Source organism: Centruroides sculpturatus, unplaced genomic scaffold (genome assembly GCF_000671375.1).
Source record: "Centruroides sculpturatus isolate CEXI.00-Female unplaced genomic scaffold, Cexi_2.0 scaffold14, whole genome shotgun sequence".
Taxonomy (NCBI): domain Eukaryota; kingdom Metazoa; phylum Arthropoda; class Arachnida; order Scorpiones; family Buthidae; genus Centruroides; species Centruroides sculpturatus.
The window spans coordinates 1,261,785-1,277,943 of NW_019384312.1; the positions used below are offsets into that span (position 1 = coordinate 1,261,785).

General features: G+C 27.6%; 1 long non-coding RNA gene across 1 annotated transcript; it reads left to right on the top strand.

Moving 5' to 3' along the window:
- The first annotated feature begins 11,200 nt into the window (after window positions 1-11,200).
- Window positions 11,201-13,884, top strand: LOC111621962. Its single transcript, XR_002756175.1, has 3 exons — window positions 11,201-11,245; window positions 13,338-13,412; window positions 13,537-13,884. It is a non-coding gene; the product is annotated as an uncharacterized LOC111621962 (long non-coding RNA).
- Window positions 13,885-16,159: the final 2,275 nt, after the last annotated feature.

The following is a 16,159-nucleotide window of genomic DNA, read 5'->3' on the forward strand; positions in this document are numbered from 1 at the left end:
AAAAACGAAATTGAAGGGTATTGGTATATCCAAAATGCACATAATAGCGAGGTTGAGGCCGAAGTTTTAAACGTGAAAACGTGTACGTCGGACGTTCAGCACCGCTTTCCTGTAAGCCTAGAAGTTTGACAATGGTGTTTGGATAGTCAGTGGAATCATGCTCGACATTCCAAACACCATTGTCAAACTTCTAAGTTTACGGGAAAGCGGCACTGAACGTCCGACGTACACATTTTCGCGTTTAAAACTTCGGACCTGACCTCGCTATTAGTTTAATAAAGAAATTTCAGTTAACTTTCAAATTAAATAACTGGAAAAATTAATATTATTTTTTCTACTTTTATTATTTAAGGATGAACTCTTTCCGCCCTGTACGCACTAAGAGAGCTTCTTTTAGTAAATCAATTATGGGTTCGGCCAGGCCAACAATGGAGTGCCTAGTGGTAAAAGACGGGCTGGACGTATCCGGACGGACCACCCCCCGAAAAGTTCCTGAAGATTTTTCGAGCCGTCCGCATTAGATCCGGATGCCTTAGAGCGGTAGGTCATCAGGCCATTTATGTTAGTGCTTCTTTGGTACAATTCATCGAGTTGGCAGATGAAATTATCCAACAGTACCAACATTTATACACCTGCACCAATTGCTGATGATTTACTTTAAAAAAATTGAAAAACGCTTTTAATTCAGACACTAGATTGTGATGCTGTTTTTTGAACATGATCACAACAAAGCAGAAGTTCGATACTGCATTATTTACTACTATGTCTGTGGTTTTCTCTGTAGACCCATTTGTAGAAACTTTAAGTCAAGTTTGCATTGAGGCATTTTCTACATGCAATACTTTTTCCAATTTAAAAAAAGTTGAACTTTTTAATGTGAAAAATAGAGGTGGATTAATTTATCCGAAACATCTAAATCACACCCAGCAAAAAAGAAATAATTATTATTAATCACTAATCACCTTACGACTGCCGAGAAACATATACTTAAAGATGCACAAACGTTTTTAGTCTAATTTATAGATGTCTTTTTAAATAAAAGATGCATACTTTTGTGTAAATGTTTCTCGGAAGTCGTAAGGTGATAATTAATTATTTATCCAAAAATATGGATTTGTCTACTAATACAAAATTGTAAATAATACTTTGAAAAAAACATTGTGAATAAGTATCTATTTACGAAGACTACATAGAACATATTTTATGTAACAAGGCATTACAATTTCCATATAAAGACCATACAGAAGAGGTGCTAGCTTATGTAATTCTATTGAGAAAGCACAAATATGTAAAACAACAAAGAAATTATTTACTTGAGTTGGAAAACAAGAAAAAAGAAAAACTCCAAAGGTGATTTCGTAGTAAATTTTTATTGTATTATAATAATGAATAAATGACTGAAAACAGAAAATGTCTAATTACTCTCTCTCTCTCTCTCTCTCTCTGCAAAATTCGCATTTATCTTATGATTATGTTTATACATTAAAACAAAATCAAGATCCTTGAAGTTTGACAGTATCTTTCTCTTTCTTGTTCAGGGAAAGGGTTTCTGTGATTATTTTTATTATTATTATTATTTTGCATTAAACACCAGGACTGTGTTTAATGCAAAATAAAGTCTAGAAATCAGTTTTCGGCCAGAGTTCTCGCTTGTAACACGTCGTGTTCGTGTGATACAAATGCTTCTCTCTGTTTATTTTATGCCAATAACTTTGTAAACATAGCTTCAAAACGCAAGATGATGGTAGATCTGATAAACCAAAAAAGAAAAAAAAAAGCCGTAAAGGGCTATTTTAGAGGTAAAAGTTAAAAGTTTAGTTTTAGTGAGAAAAGAAGAAAAATTCTACTTACAATTTTTAAAGTTATTATAACTTACGATATTGTGTTATTTATTATTAATAAAAAAGGACCAAAAAAGTATCTTGAAATGTAAGCTGATCCTATAAATAGGAGCTCGGGGAACCGGATCAAACAGATATCAATCTGTTTGATTTAGTCTTTCGAGAGTCATAAACGGTACTCCACTGTATAATTTTTTTTCCTATTGTCATACATCAAAGTTATGCAAACGAAAAAGGAAAAAGTTTATCTACTCAAATTTGTTAATTATTGAAAGGACAGAAGGTATGGTGCATTGTGAATTAGAGTGTGGTTGGTTGTACTGTACATAGTATTGGAGACATTCCTACAACAATTAGAAGCGTCATTGAAGTGTCCTTCTGCCTGTTAACCAATATCTTCGTGTTGTATTTCTGCTGACTCGTGATTTGCGTAAAAGTTTCAGAACTTTCAATCGTAGCCCACTAGACCGCAAATTACATGCATTTTCGAATGGACCATACATTTTTCATTGGCAAAAACGTTACTTTTTGTTTCAGGCAAGGAAAAACTACACTTCAAAATCTACGAAGAAAATATCTGAAGACATACATACATTTTGTTACTTCCTAAATAAATAAATAACGTTGTCATAAATCAACAATAATAAAAGTAATTTTAAAATTTTGTAAATTGGTGAATTTATATATAAAATTTTAAAGTTATTTATATTTTAAAATAATAAATATCTGTGTACGTCATAAGCAAACAATTCAAATATAAATGTTTTAAATATTTAAAATGAATTTCTCTCAGAGAAAAGCAAATATAAATAAATGAAAGCGAACAGTTATATAAGAACAGAATTTCAACAAATATTATTGCAAATACTGTAGTCTATATACAATAAAATCCTAGAAATCTCAAGATTACAAAGGCGCATATTTAATTATTTTAACAAGTTAAAAATTTACTATAAGAAAGGCACAAATTGTTATTTTCTTCGAGTTCCATAAAACCTCGAAATAACGGTCGTAACGTAAAACCTCCATTTACAATTGAAGTGATTTGTTACGAAGAGAAAGTAATCTTTGAAATATTCTTCTGAAAAATAGTATTACAAATTATTTCTTAAACATTAACCGAGACCGGATGGCCGAGCGGTCAACATGGCAGCCTACCGCCCTGGGGGACCCAGGTTCGAATCCGAACGGGTCGAAAAAACCCCAGGAGTTTTTCGGGGGGTGGTCCATTCGGATATGTTGGGCCCCGTCACTCACCACCCAGCAGCTCCATTGTGAGCCTGGCCGAACTCATAATGGGCTTGCAAAAAGAGGCACTCTTAGTGCCAACAGGGCGGAAAATGTTTAAATATATATATATTCAACAGTTTTATTGTAAATTAATGGCCAAATAACCAAACGAATTTAATTACAAGTTTATAGACACCAGAAAGTTAAGTAATTGAAATCCCCATTAATATATTCTATATTAGTGAAATTGCCATTTTTTTCCGTAATAACCCATGATGATGATAAAAAATTGAAACGTAATTAACAACAATATACTGTATTTATTGTTATTGTGCTTCTTATTGTGTAAAGAATCATTTCCGATCTTAATAATCACATTTTTTGCAGTATTAATCTTTAGATATAAATTTAAATCATGGCTATTTTTATGCAAATCAAAGCTTCGGTATGTAATTAATTGTTCATATCTTATAAACTTAAATATATTTTTCAAACTTGACATCGTTTTTCAGTCTAATTTATAACTGCAGACGGAGGTATTAATAATCTCTTTTCACGTCTAATAAGATTTATTATTGATTAATCTTGCAAGTAATAATTACAGAAAATATTTTATAACTTATTAGCATATCAATATTAAAAGCTAAAGAGTAAATAAAATCATATAATAATAACGACTTTAAATAAAATATCGTTTTAACAATATTCAATATTTAATACTATAGCAACTTTGTACTTAATAAATAATCAATGTTTAAATTATATTAGAACTAGCAGAAGAGCCTGGCGTTGCTCGGGAAAAAAGATAACAGCAAAGATTAAGATTATTACCTTCTACTATATTATATTTTATTATATGATTTATATTTACAAAGATTATCTTACGTAAGAGTTTATCACACCGAGTGGGCCCAGCGGTTCAGTCGCTAAACACTGGGAGTTCGATTGAGGATTCGCACCTCGTCCACGAAGAGTTTTCCGGGTTTTCTCCACCCTTTTAACGCCTGAATAGGGGCCAGTTATCCTTTAAAAGACCTCCCGGAAGGCATCGCCCAAGTGTTGTGTTGCCATAACTAAACAAACAAACATCACACCGAGTGACCAATCTAACACATTTTAAAAATTTTCTAAATTCTGTACAGTAGAGGAACAAAGAATTTTTAAAACATGTTACATTAAGAAATTTGTCTAAAATAATTTAATTAAAATTTAAGCTTACAATAGGAGACTCTTCTATAGCATTATGACTAAAAATAAATTCATTTGTGCTGTCTGTAATTTTATTTTCAGGTAAGTTTGGATTCTTTTTCTTCAACTGTATTACGTTATGTCTCTAGTCGGGTTCAGATGTTTTACTTTCATCAGATTCTATTATGAAACATCTGATCTAGCTTATATGGAATAAACCAGCAACGAGTTGCTCGACTTTCCCGGCAACATTAAAAATTTTGATGGTGCCATCTGTTATCATATTTTATTAAAATTTTATATTTATATTTTTAATTATAAATGACATGAGAATTTAAGGGGCCTCTCAAATTTGGTGGTATATTTTAGTATTTAAATCATCAAATAGGTAATTATTATAAATATAATTATTCCGGTGTCTGTTAAATTCAGAATGTTCATTTTCGAAGTTAAAATTGATCAAAAACTAAGGTAGGGCCCAGGGTCGGATCTATCAATACATAGGGACTAATAGGGCTTAAGCCCTGGGGTCCACAATGAACACTTATCGTATAGTAAAAAATAGTCAATAGGTTAGGTTATAGTGTAAGTTTGGTAAAAATGGTAAAAATTGGGCCCCATTGGACTTCAATAAGCTCTAGGCCCCGAAAAAGCTAAATCTGATCCTGGTAGAGCCCCTTTATGGCTCATCAAGTTTGAACTATTATTTCGAACAACTCCAATTTTTTCCCCAGCTATCAGCTAGAGTATGGTTGATAGTTTAGTCATTTCTTGGAAAAAAAAAAAAAAAGATTTATTCAAAACAATAGACTAAACTGAGTAGGCCATAATTGGGCCCCTATCTTACCTCCGATCAACAACGTGTCAAGAGAGAGTTTCTTTGCTTTCGGTCTTGTCCATTGAAAGAGATATTGCAGAGATAGCGTTGAAGAACTAGACTTTTTCTCTGTAATTGATGAATTCAGCGCTGCTAAAAGAGAGATCAGTTTTATTGATGAATTTCTGTACACCTATTGAATTTTCCAATTCATTGTAAAACTATTGTACACATTTTATTATTTTATTGTGAGTTTAATTTATGTTTCTACTATGTATTTAAAACGATCGTATTGTTATCGACCTAAATAAATCTACCCTCTAATTAATTCCATCGCTCCTTTCATGGATCTCAAAAATAATTTTTTTTTGCGTAGAGCCTGGCAAATCATTTTGGAATATTGATTTATATACATCTAAAAATTGAGTTGTCCTTATTTTAAAGAAATTTAAAGGCTATATATTACTTAATTTCAGTTATTTGAATTAAAATATTTATTATGTTAATTAAGCAATTTCGGATGAAAGTTTTTTTGTTCTTGAAATATACTTTGAAATTCACNAAAATGGGAAAAAACATAAAAATAAATTCTTTAAAAATTATTTATTGATACACTTGTAACAAAATTCGTCTCAATCGTCGATATTCCAACCTTCCTCTTAGACTTCATTGCTTTAACACCCTTCTCGGATGCCATTTTTAGTTAGTTATCTTGGGATGAATAAATAGGAAGATTTTGTGTATTTTTCTAAAATTTAATACATTATTGTTAACGTGAGATTGTATTCTTTGTTTAGAAGGTTATTTTAAACTTTTTATTTTACATTCTCTATGAATAAAATCATGTTGAAATATCTTCAAATAAGCCTTAAAAGCACATTGGGCAGATTATGCTTTATGAGTTACGGAAAGGATATAACGCCGTACAAACAGTAAAAAAAATTCTTAATGTGTATGGAGAAGATGTTCCTAAACTTCGGATGTGTCAATTATGGTTTAAAAAGGTTCAAGGAATTTTTAATTAAAGTTATACAAAATGTACAGGGCGTACAAAAGTTGTCGATGAAGAAAACTTGTAGAAGAAATTATTTAAAATAGACGAATAACACACAATATTTATAACTAAACACACCAAAAATAAAGGGATAAAAGCATTAATTAAAGAGCCTAACGCAAGAAGGAAAGCAAGTGACCACTGTCTTGGACACAGAATAGATTGCAAATACGTTTCGAATTCGAACTCCGAAACGAATTTTTATCAAATTTAACCTTTTCTGAAATTTAACGTTCGAAGTTAAGTTAGAATCGTTTGAAGTAGGAATTAGCACTGTAGAAAGAATACAAGCCTGCATGTTTTGTATCGATTTTTATAATAGAAAAAAATTTACATTATTTTGAATGTTTGAAAACTGAAAAATAAAACCCAAATATAGCTTTATTGTAATTTTTTAAAAATTTTTTCAGCTTGTGGGCTTGCTAAAAAGAGGACCTCTTTTTAGCAAGCCCATTATGTCTTCGGCCAGGCCGGTAATGGGGCGGCCGGTGGTGAGGGAGACAGCTCATCGCTTTAAAAATTTATGGTGATTTTTCGACCCGTCCAGAGCGGTAGGATGCTATCTTGACCGCTCGGCCATTCAGCCAACTCTTTATTGTCATTGAAGAATAAAAAGAATAATAAGTGAAACAAAATTGTATTCAGATTTGGGAAAATACTAAAATTTATACGTGATGTTCATAAGTACCTCTATTCAACATTGTCTAAAAATATTTAGCAGTCCAAATTCCACTAAATCTGGTATGGAGACATTGTAGGACATGTACAAGACACTTATTTTAAAAGAATTACTGCCAAAATTCTACACTATGACATTTTTGATGTTGCAAGCAGTTTCATTCGTAGGAACACTTAAAAAGTGTGATTTATGGAGAACATGTTTGCAATGTCTTCGACATCCTTAAAAAATAGTATCACACTGCATGTAAGAAGCATCATAGATCAATTATTGCACACACATGTTCATTGTTTTCAGGATCTACACCTTTAGCGAGTCCACAAGTGTCTAAGTGGATAAAATCACTGTATACTGGTAGCTGGTCCCACGACCAGCTATCAGTATACAGTTCGCACCTCGCCAACGGGCTGGCGACGTGGAGTTTTCCGGATTTTTTTCACTTAAATAGAGGCCAGTTTCCCATAAAAAAAAAAAAAAACTTTCCAGGAGGCATTTCTCCTCGGCAAATCCCTTATGTGTCGCGTTGCGTAGCGACCTGAAACTTAAACCTCAAAGTGGGGACCACATTGAGCAGTACCTCCTGAATTGCTAAGATCTTTATATTGCATGAGTGTGTTATATAAGTGTAATATGTAAACTATTTATTGCTTGCAGCGCCAAAAGTGCCATAGTGGAGCATTTTGGTATTAATTTCTGATATTTCCGTAAAAAAAATTAGAACAAAAGCCGAATATCTATCGCCTCGGCTATCAGACCGTGAAAAGATAGAATGACAATCCTGAAGAGCTAGCACGTTAAAACTGTAAGATCAGACCAGATTCCCCATTACAGGAACACCTAGCCATGAAGAAGATCAGTCACTAAATGAGGAATAACATCTGAATTCCTGCAATAAATTATGATAGTCTGGATCGGATCCTTCACTGAACGATTATCTAATCAACGTTCAAAATTCTTCCAATTTCTCTATTGCAGTTTTTTCGTATATTAACTGTGTTAACAAAATAGAAATTACTAATTTTTGAAATTGTTCTAATTTGTCCATTATTACCAATAGTGGACAATTTTAGATTTTAGTTTTTATTTAATTGACATGAGACGGGTAGTAAATGACAAATAAATTATTACTATTTAAAATTCCACGATGACAGTTTCAGTACATTCAAAAGCTTCTACGAATAGTCGTTATCTACAAGTAAAAAAAAAAAAAAAAAAAAAAAAAAGTCCACACTCGATTATAATGATGGTATCTATATAATTGAATGGGGGGAGATATTTGTTACCGATTTCTCGTTTACTTCTACACATAACATACAATGGACGATGCTTTTGTTGCTGTGATATGATGAATTAGGATCTGGTTCGCTTGCCTTCTTCCCATGGGTGGCATCGTGTCTGACGTCGTTGGCCTGACGAGGATAATGGATTGGGAGATTTCAGCGACACCGGAAGTGACACTAACACAGCGGATATTATATACTCGTCAGTTGTTGAAAAATGAACCCGTTTTTTTTCTCCCCTCCCTTCTCTCCCTTTAATATCGATGTTGTTAGTTATTTCGGAATTACGAAAAACCTATGCCTATGTTCTATGATTGATTAGCAACACCTGGCTGGGTTATTCAATACTATGATTATAGTTATCATCGTGGGATATTAGCAACAATTGGTCGTGACTAAAATGCGTTTATTCGACCTGGATAAAATAAGGCTGTCATATATGATGAAAAACGATTCATTGAACTATGTTCCTCGTACGTACTATTTCCTAGAAGTATCAGAAATCTACGTAATTGCTTAACTGTTAGAAATGAAATTGTTTTTTCATGAAATTCTTAGTAATAAAACGATATTAATCAACGTAATATTCTAAATTTCTACGCTTTTCTTTTATTATTAAAAGCGTATCGAATGCAAAGATCGTTCGCTTGATTCGTTAATTAAATCGTTTTATATTTAAAATAATAGAAGAAAATGAATAAATTTTAATATAAATAACTCGAGAACTGTTTTAAAAAATATAAAAAAAAGTTTTAGCATTAATTATTACTATTATTTTACCGTATGAAGTTCGCTAGTTTAATGCGGATTTCAGTTAAGTGATTCGATTCTTGACTTCATTTNTTTTTTTTTTTTTATTTTTTGTAAAATGTTAATATAAAATTACTTCCACTTTGAATTTACTCTAGGCACAATTAATGTCGATTTTTATTTTTTTCCCATTGTTATTTGATGATAATGTAAGAAAAACAGTATTAGTTTTTAAAGATACTTTTCTAGTTCTTTAGATTTTTATAATTGCAATTTCTATCAACAAACGAAAAAGAACGTAGGTTGAGACAAGGACGTTGCTAAGATGTCTTCAAAGATGATCCACTTTTAATATTTAATAAGCAAAAAAAAAATTTTTTTTAATACAAAATAGTTAAATCATTAAATCATTTTTATATTTTAAAATCCAATAAACAAAATTTAATGATTTAAATTATTAAAAGCTTATTTTAAAAACTAATTTTGAATTGGTTAGGCTAATTATAATATATATACAGTATATATTTTTTTCACTAGATGATTTACTTTTTTCAGATTTTGGAATAAGAAGAAAATGCTATAATATTTAATACTGAAATTAATACTTAGCTGTAACTTTAATTTATTTCTTACATATTTATATCAGTAATTCTTAACTTCTATCAGTGTTCTGAAATACTACAACAATATGTTTTTGCTGGGGTTAAGAAGATTATGATCCATTTTTTTTTTTTTGAGAGAGAGAAAGAGAATATTACATATTTAAGTTTAGAAAACATGAATTACCCTATATATAGGCCCATTTTCTAGGAATAAATTTAATTCTAATGATGTACGAGTTAAAAGCTTAAAATACTACTTCATATAATTGAATTTTCAGAATATAGGATTAATTGAAATTTATTTTATTTCATCTCTAAAGTGAATTTTGTTTTCTTACACTCTGTAATAATAATAATAATAATTAAATTACACATAAAATATTTAAACCTTTAATTCTTAAATACTACTCTCGTAAGTTCCTTTTATTTTCTAATAAGGATCGTTTCATTTAAGATTTTATAATTATGTTTATTTCAGAGATAGGATTGTATAATGTGACATATCTAGACTCTTCGATTACCAATTATGAAATTTCCAGTTTTGTAATGAGTTAGAATTTACAATTAAAGGATCTTTAGTTATGTATGTTGTCATTTTAATATATTATGTAGGTAAGAGATTTAATGAAACATCAGAATATTTTAGAATAATTTTAATTAAAATAAATCAAAAAGTATTATAAAATGATATACGATTTTATGTAACAAATAAATAAAATTGACTGTCTAAACTGTAGAATCTAAAGAAATATTTTTGAGAAAGGATAGGATTTGTTTAAGTACTAAACGAAAAAAAAAATGAGTATAATCTGTTTCCATGTAGAATGCATAGTGTGGAATAAACATAGGCAATTTATAAAAACAATGTTTTTGAATTTCTTTTGTTAAAAATACGGTTTTAATTAAAGCCATTAGAATTTAGTGGACAGACCTAGAAAAAATAAAGTCTTCTCTATCAATCAGGATTATAAATGTAGTAATTTATCAAATTTTATTCCATTTTATAACACTAAAAGATAGTAAAGATATTATTACGATAGACTTAATTTTTTATAAACTGGACGTATAGGCGGATAATATTATGGAAGATTTCAAATATTTAAATATATACGAATAGTTTTGAGTTTTATATTTGTTGTAAAACTAAGAATAAGAGTATAATATTTCATGTTAAGAATAATTTTCTACTTAAAATCAAGTTTCTAAGTATAGATATGAGCTTAAATTTAAATATAATCAAAAACAAATCGTATATTTATGAATAAGATTTTGTGTTTGAAGACAAGTGCATTAATTTTTTTTCCCCCTGAGAGAAAACATTTTTATATATCAGACTTTTGCCATATTGTAGCAAAGAAGATTATTGCAATTATTCTAGATATTTAACTTTTAAATCAATAAGCAATTCTGTAAATAATTTTTTAAATGTCAGTAGTTATGCTCTAGAAAAACAAAATATTGATGTTTATATATAATGAATAATTTATTAACGTCTGTAATATATTAAAATTTAATTGATGTTTTAAAGTAAAACTATTATTATTATTTTTTCTAATTTAAATATTTGCTATTTTTGAAGTTAAAAACTGTTCTTAACTTTCTAAAGAGAAATTGATTTTAGTATACCCCTATTAATAGTTAATTATTTATTAGTAATGAAGTGACCGTTCAGTAGAAATGTGAAATATTATATTTGATTCTTTGTAAATTAAAATAAAAAACTCATAAATATTTAATTATGTGTTTAGGATCAAACACGAACGAATTTCAGAAAGTGCTTAGAATATAATGAAGTTGATTCAAGGTAAAACATAAATTTACATATTGCTGCATTTATTAATGACAGTAACTGATAAGTTGAGAAAGTAATTAAGTATCTTGGAATAAAATAAATGTTGCGTCACGTTATCTGATAATATCAATAAATAGGTAGAGTCTATACTGCTAATGTTTAATAAATGTGGGTTAAGCTTGTTAAGTGAGTCACAAACCATTAAAGAATGCGGATATAAAGCCTAGGATGTGTTCTGTTATCCACAGCAAAATGAAGTTAAATTGCTTATTTTTTTTTTAACTCTCAGAATTATTTCCAANTTAATCTATTTTTAAAAATTTTTATGTTGGATTTTACATTTCAAGAAGATTGTTTTTAAATTATTTTACATTTCTTAATTATTAAAGAAAAGAAAATAATTAACTTACTACATATAAAAAAGAATTGCCCATAAGTATATTTGCTGTAAATTATTAATAAAATGATTATTATAGATGTGATCTTCATGATTGTTTAATAGACTGCTTTAGATTTTCTTAAATATCTAAAGCTACTTCCTGTGGGTAAAATCCCTTCCTAAGTATTTTGTAAATGGATTTCCCAGTTATGATATATTTCAAAAAATTTATTTAAGTAAGTTTTGCTTATTTCTTCTTTTATACTTTTTATTTTTCCAAATGTATAATATAACAGGTCATTATTTTTATTAAAAATTTAATGTAAATATTTGCTTACACATTAATAGATGAATTAAACACTAATTTTTTTTTAATTTTGAAGCAATAAAGATATATAGAAATGAAAATAAAATACAGTAAATAAATCGAAATGGCTTAACGCAGTTGTTTCAAATTATTCGTAATTTTTCTAAAATAAACTAATATTTGTTGATTTTTATAATAATCTACTGCGTGAAAATGAAAATTAATATTTTTTTGTTCTTATTATGTCATGTTTAACGCCAAATGTATTATTGAGGGTGTTGTGTTCCATCTAAATTAACTGCAAATTTAAGAGAGATAAATAATAGAAAAGTCTTTAGTTTTAGAATGAATTTAATTATATTTATATATTTAAAATTAACTACTTTAAATTATTATTATATTTGAAATTAAAATCTATTTCAAATAAGTTTATCATTTCTAAACAGCCAATGCCTATAACTTTTCACTTAATTTTTAAAATAATAATATATTAATATTCAAAATATAGAAAAGTTTATTTAAGTATAGTAATAATTTTAATTTAATTTTAAAATTATAAATACTATTATTTAATTCAATGAATTATATATTAGAACTTTTATTTTATTACATAAAAATATATTATGAAATATTTAAATATAAAATAATAATACCAGACTTTATAAATTATAAATGACTTGAGAATATAATGGTTAATTTGAATTAAGTTTATTGTGTAAGTTTATTATGTAAGGTATTAATTTAATTATTTATTCATTAGTAATTTTTATATGTGATTATGATTATTCACATATAAAAATTACTTATTAAATTGTATGCTTTTATAGTTTATATTCATTCATTAATTAAAAAATAATAAAAGTATTGTTTTAAGTAAATATTTTGACATTATATTATTATTATATACATTATCTATTATACTATAAAATGTCAAACAGTTTTATAATATTTAGAATATAGATAAATAATCCAACACTGTAACTTATAATAAATATTATTTCTTGGAAAATTATATATTGTTATGAAATTTGTTGCTGTTATTTATAAAATTAATCAAATTGTTTATTATTTTTGTAATTTTAAGTAAATAAAAAATATATTTGTTATTATTTGTTAGGATATTACATCATTAAATATATTTTCAAACATTAAATATCAATTAAAAAAGAGTAAAATTTCATAAAATTCTTTATTGTTACAAATATTTAATGAATAGTTATGAAAATAATACAAAATTATTTAAAATTAAATATCATCTCATCTGAAAATCAAAGAAAAAAAAAAGTCTTCCAATTCTACTAATATAATGAAAAGAAACAAATATAAATTTATATATTTTGATGGATTAGAGAAATTATAAAAAAATTTACTGCATCTACCTTTAATTATATGGAAAAAAATTGTTTGTCTAATTATAGATTATAAACAACAGAAAAGTAATTAATACATGAAGAATTCTCAAATGCAATTGTGCATATAAAAAGATCAATTTTGTATGTATAAATATTACATATAAGACTATATCTCTGTCTTTCTAACACAAGAATTAATTAATTATAAAATTACACAAGGTTCAATCTCTGTAAATAATTTTTCTGAATATTTTTAATTAACTAGATGAGATCATTGAATGCGATAATGAAGCAGACGGATGAATTTTAAACGGTGGTTTACAAAATGAGAACTATGAACTAATATTTGAGATAGCAGAAGTTTCTCTGTTGGGATTTATGGAGCTGTTGACCACTAATTAGTTTCTTGATGCACGGTTCCAAGCTTTAATTTCCCACTCGCAGATGCTGCTGAACATGCTGCAATGACTTGTCTTCAACGACCTCGTAAATAGAGCATCCAAATCTTACCAAATTATAACTTGTTTCCTTCCTTTTAAAAAGGATTAGAACAATTACAATTATCTATTTTGAAAGTATGATTTTATAAATATATATATATATATATATATTACTCTGTACCATTACTCATTTTTAAACTGTGTTTGTTGATAAATATCAGATATGAAATGAACATAACATATATAATAAAAATATTTAACTATATGTAATGTTGTATATAAAATAAGGCCAGTCTAACATAATATATTTCTAAATTATCTTAATAAATAACGTTATATGTTTATATATGTCAAGCTACAAAATCAGGTTTGTAGTGAAGGACACGAGACGGTATATGCTGTATATTCTGTGCTTTCTTGTGTACGAATTTATAAGTTATTTAATAATAAATATAAAGAATAATTTTTTTTATTTTAAATAATCAAATCCACATCGTTTTTTTACAGGTAATTGTTCGTTTCCTTCTGTTTAATACTGTTTTTTTAACTATAGATCTACAGCACTACGCAGTCCTATAATAGAAGTAGTATAATAGAATAACAAGTTTAAAAATCAGACTAACAGTAGAAAAAATTTTCTGTAGGCCTATATTAAAAATAGAAGAGAATCGAACATCGATATAAATAGTAATTAATACAACAATATTGATAAAACTATAAAACAGTAATCAAGCGTTGTAGTATTAATTTAATTACATGTTATGCTAATGAATTTTGTGAGATGGTAAAGAAACTATCACTAAACAAAATTTATCAATTAAAAAAAAGTTATTTAAAATATAATTAATCAATTTTTAAATTCATTTATACAGTTTATAATAATAATAATAATACCATTTTAAAAATTAATTTATGTATGTAAGAGTTTCATAAAACATTAGTAATGTCGTTTTCATTAATTATAAAAGTTTTCATTTGTAATTTTTTCAATCATCTAAAAACGATTTGACACTTGACACGAAATTTATTGAAGATAACGAAAAAAAAAAAAAAACATCAACAACTTCAATAACACACACACTTCAATCACATATCACATTATTATTTTTTTAACTTTTCCAACAAGAAAAAGAAAAAAAAAAAAACATTTTTCGAACAGCTACAAGACACCAAAACAATTGTTACTTTTCAATTTAGTTTATACTTCTAACAAACTTATCTTTTAATATCTTCACTCTACTATAAATTAGAAAATTAATCAAGATTTTCATATTCAAATGAGAAATTTTAATTGTTTGAAAGTAGGAGAAAGAATAATTGATGTTCAAAACTTCCATATTTTAATTAAACGATTTATTATCATTAATAATTCATTCTTATATTTAAAAATGTGAAAAATATTCATGGCAAATTCTCATAATTATTATAATTATTTTATTTGTTTTGTTATAGCGAAAGATAGCGTAATTTAATTTTTTTTTCCTCTCTCTCTCTCTTTGTCTTTTACCCTTCTCCACTTAACAATTTAAGTCGATAGAAGATTTATTTTAAAGTGTCTAAAGTTTAATGATAAGAAAGACGTAAGATCGTTCCTTTTAGTCGGGTTCTACACTAATTACACGCCATATCAGATACGTGGTCTCGAACTATCCGACTTGTTTCGTGTTCCCCATAATTAAGGAATGTATTTTTCACGGGGTTAGTTAGATAAACTATGTGAAACTTCCTGGTGTCTAGCAGAAAATATATATATATGATAAATTCGCTTAAGAGAGATTAACTGGTAGATACATTATTCCTATCTAGCCGAGTGTTTACCCATCATTAATATGAGTTATTGGAGGTGTTTATCAATCTTCGTTCACTTCCTGCAGTGCTGACTTCGAACGTCCCTAGATGCAGCAGGTGCAGTTGACATGATGGAAATCATCCATAATCGATTCTTTATCAAATTCATCGATTCTTTCGTTACAACCGATTTTCGGTCTTGTTATTGAGAATCATATAATACGTTAAATCATTTACCGTATTATTTTATTATTATTGAATATAAAATATTATAGATTTTAACCTCTCTCAACTCCTAGGATGGAAGTTTTATAACAGAATTTTTGATACGATCGATAGGTGAGTGTGAAGTCTTCCAATTCTACTAATATAATGAAAAGAAACAAATATAAATTTATATATTTTGATGGATTAGAGAAATTATAAAAAAATTTACTGCATCTACCTTTAATTATATGGAAAAAAATTGTTTGTCTAATTATAGATTATAAACAACAGAAAAGTAATTAATACATGAAGAATTCTCAAATGCAATTGTGCATATAAAAAGATCAATTTTGTATGTATAAATATTACATATAAGACTATATCTCTGTCTTTCTAACACAAGAATTAATTAATTATAAAATTACACAAGGTTCAATCTCTGTAAATAATTTT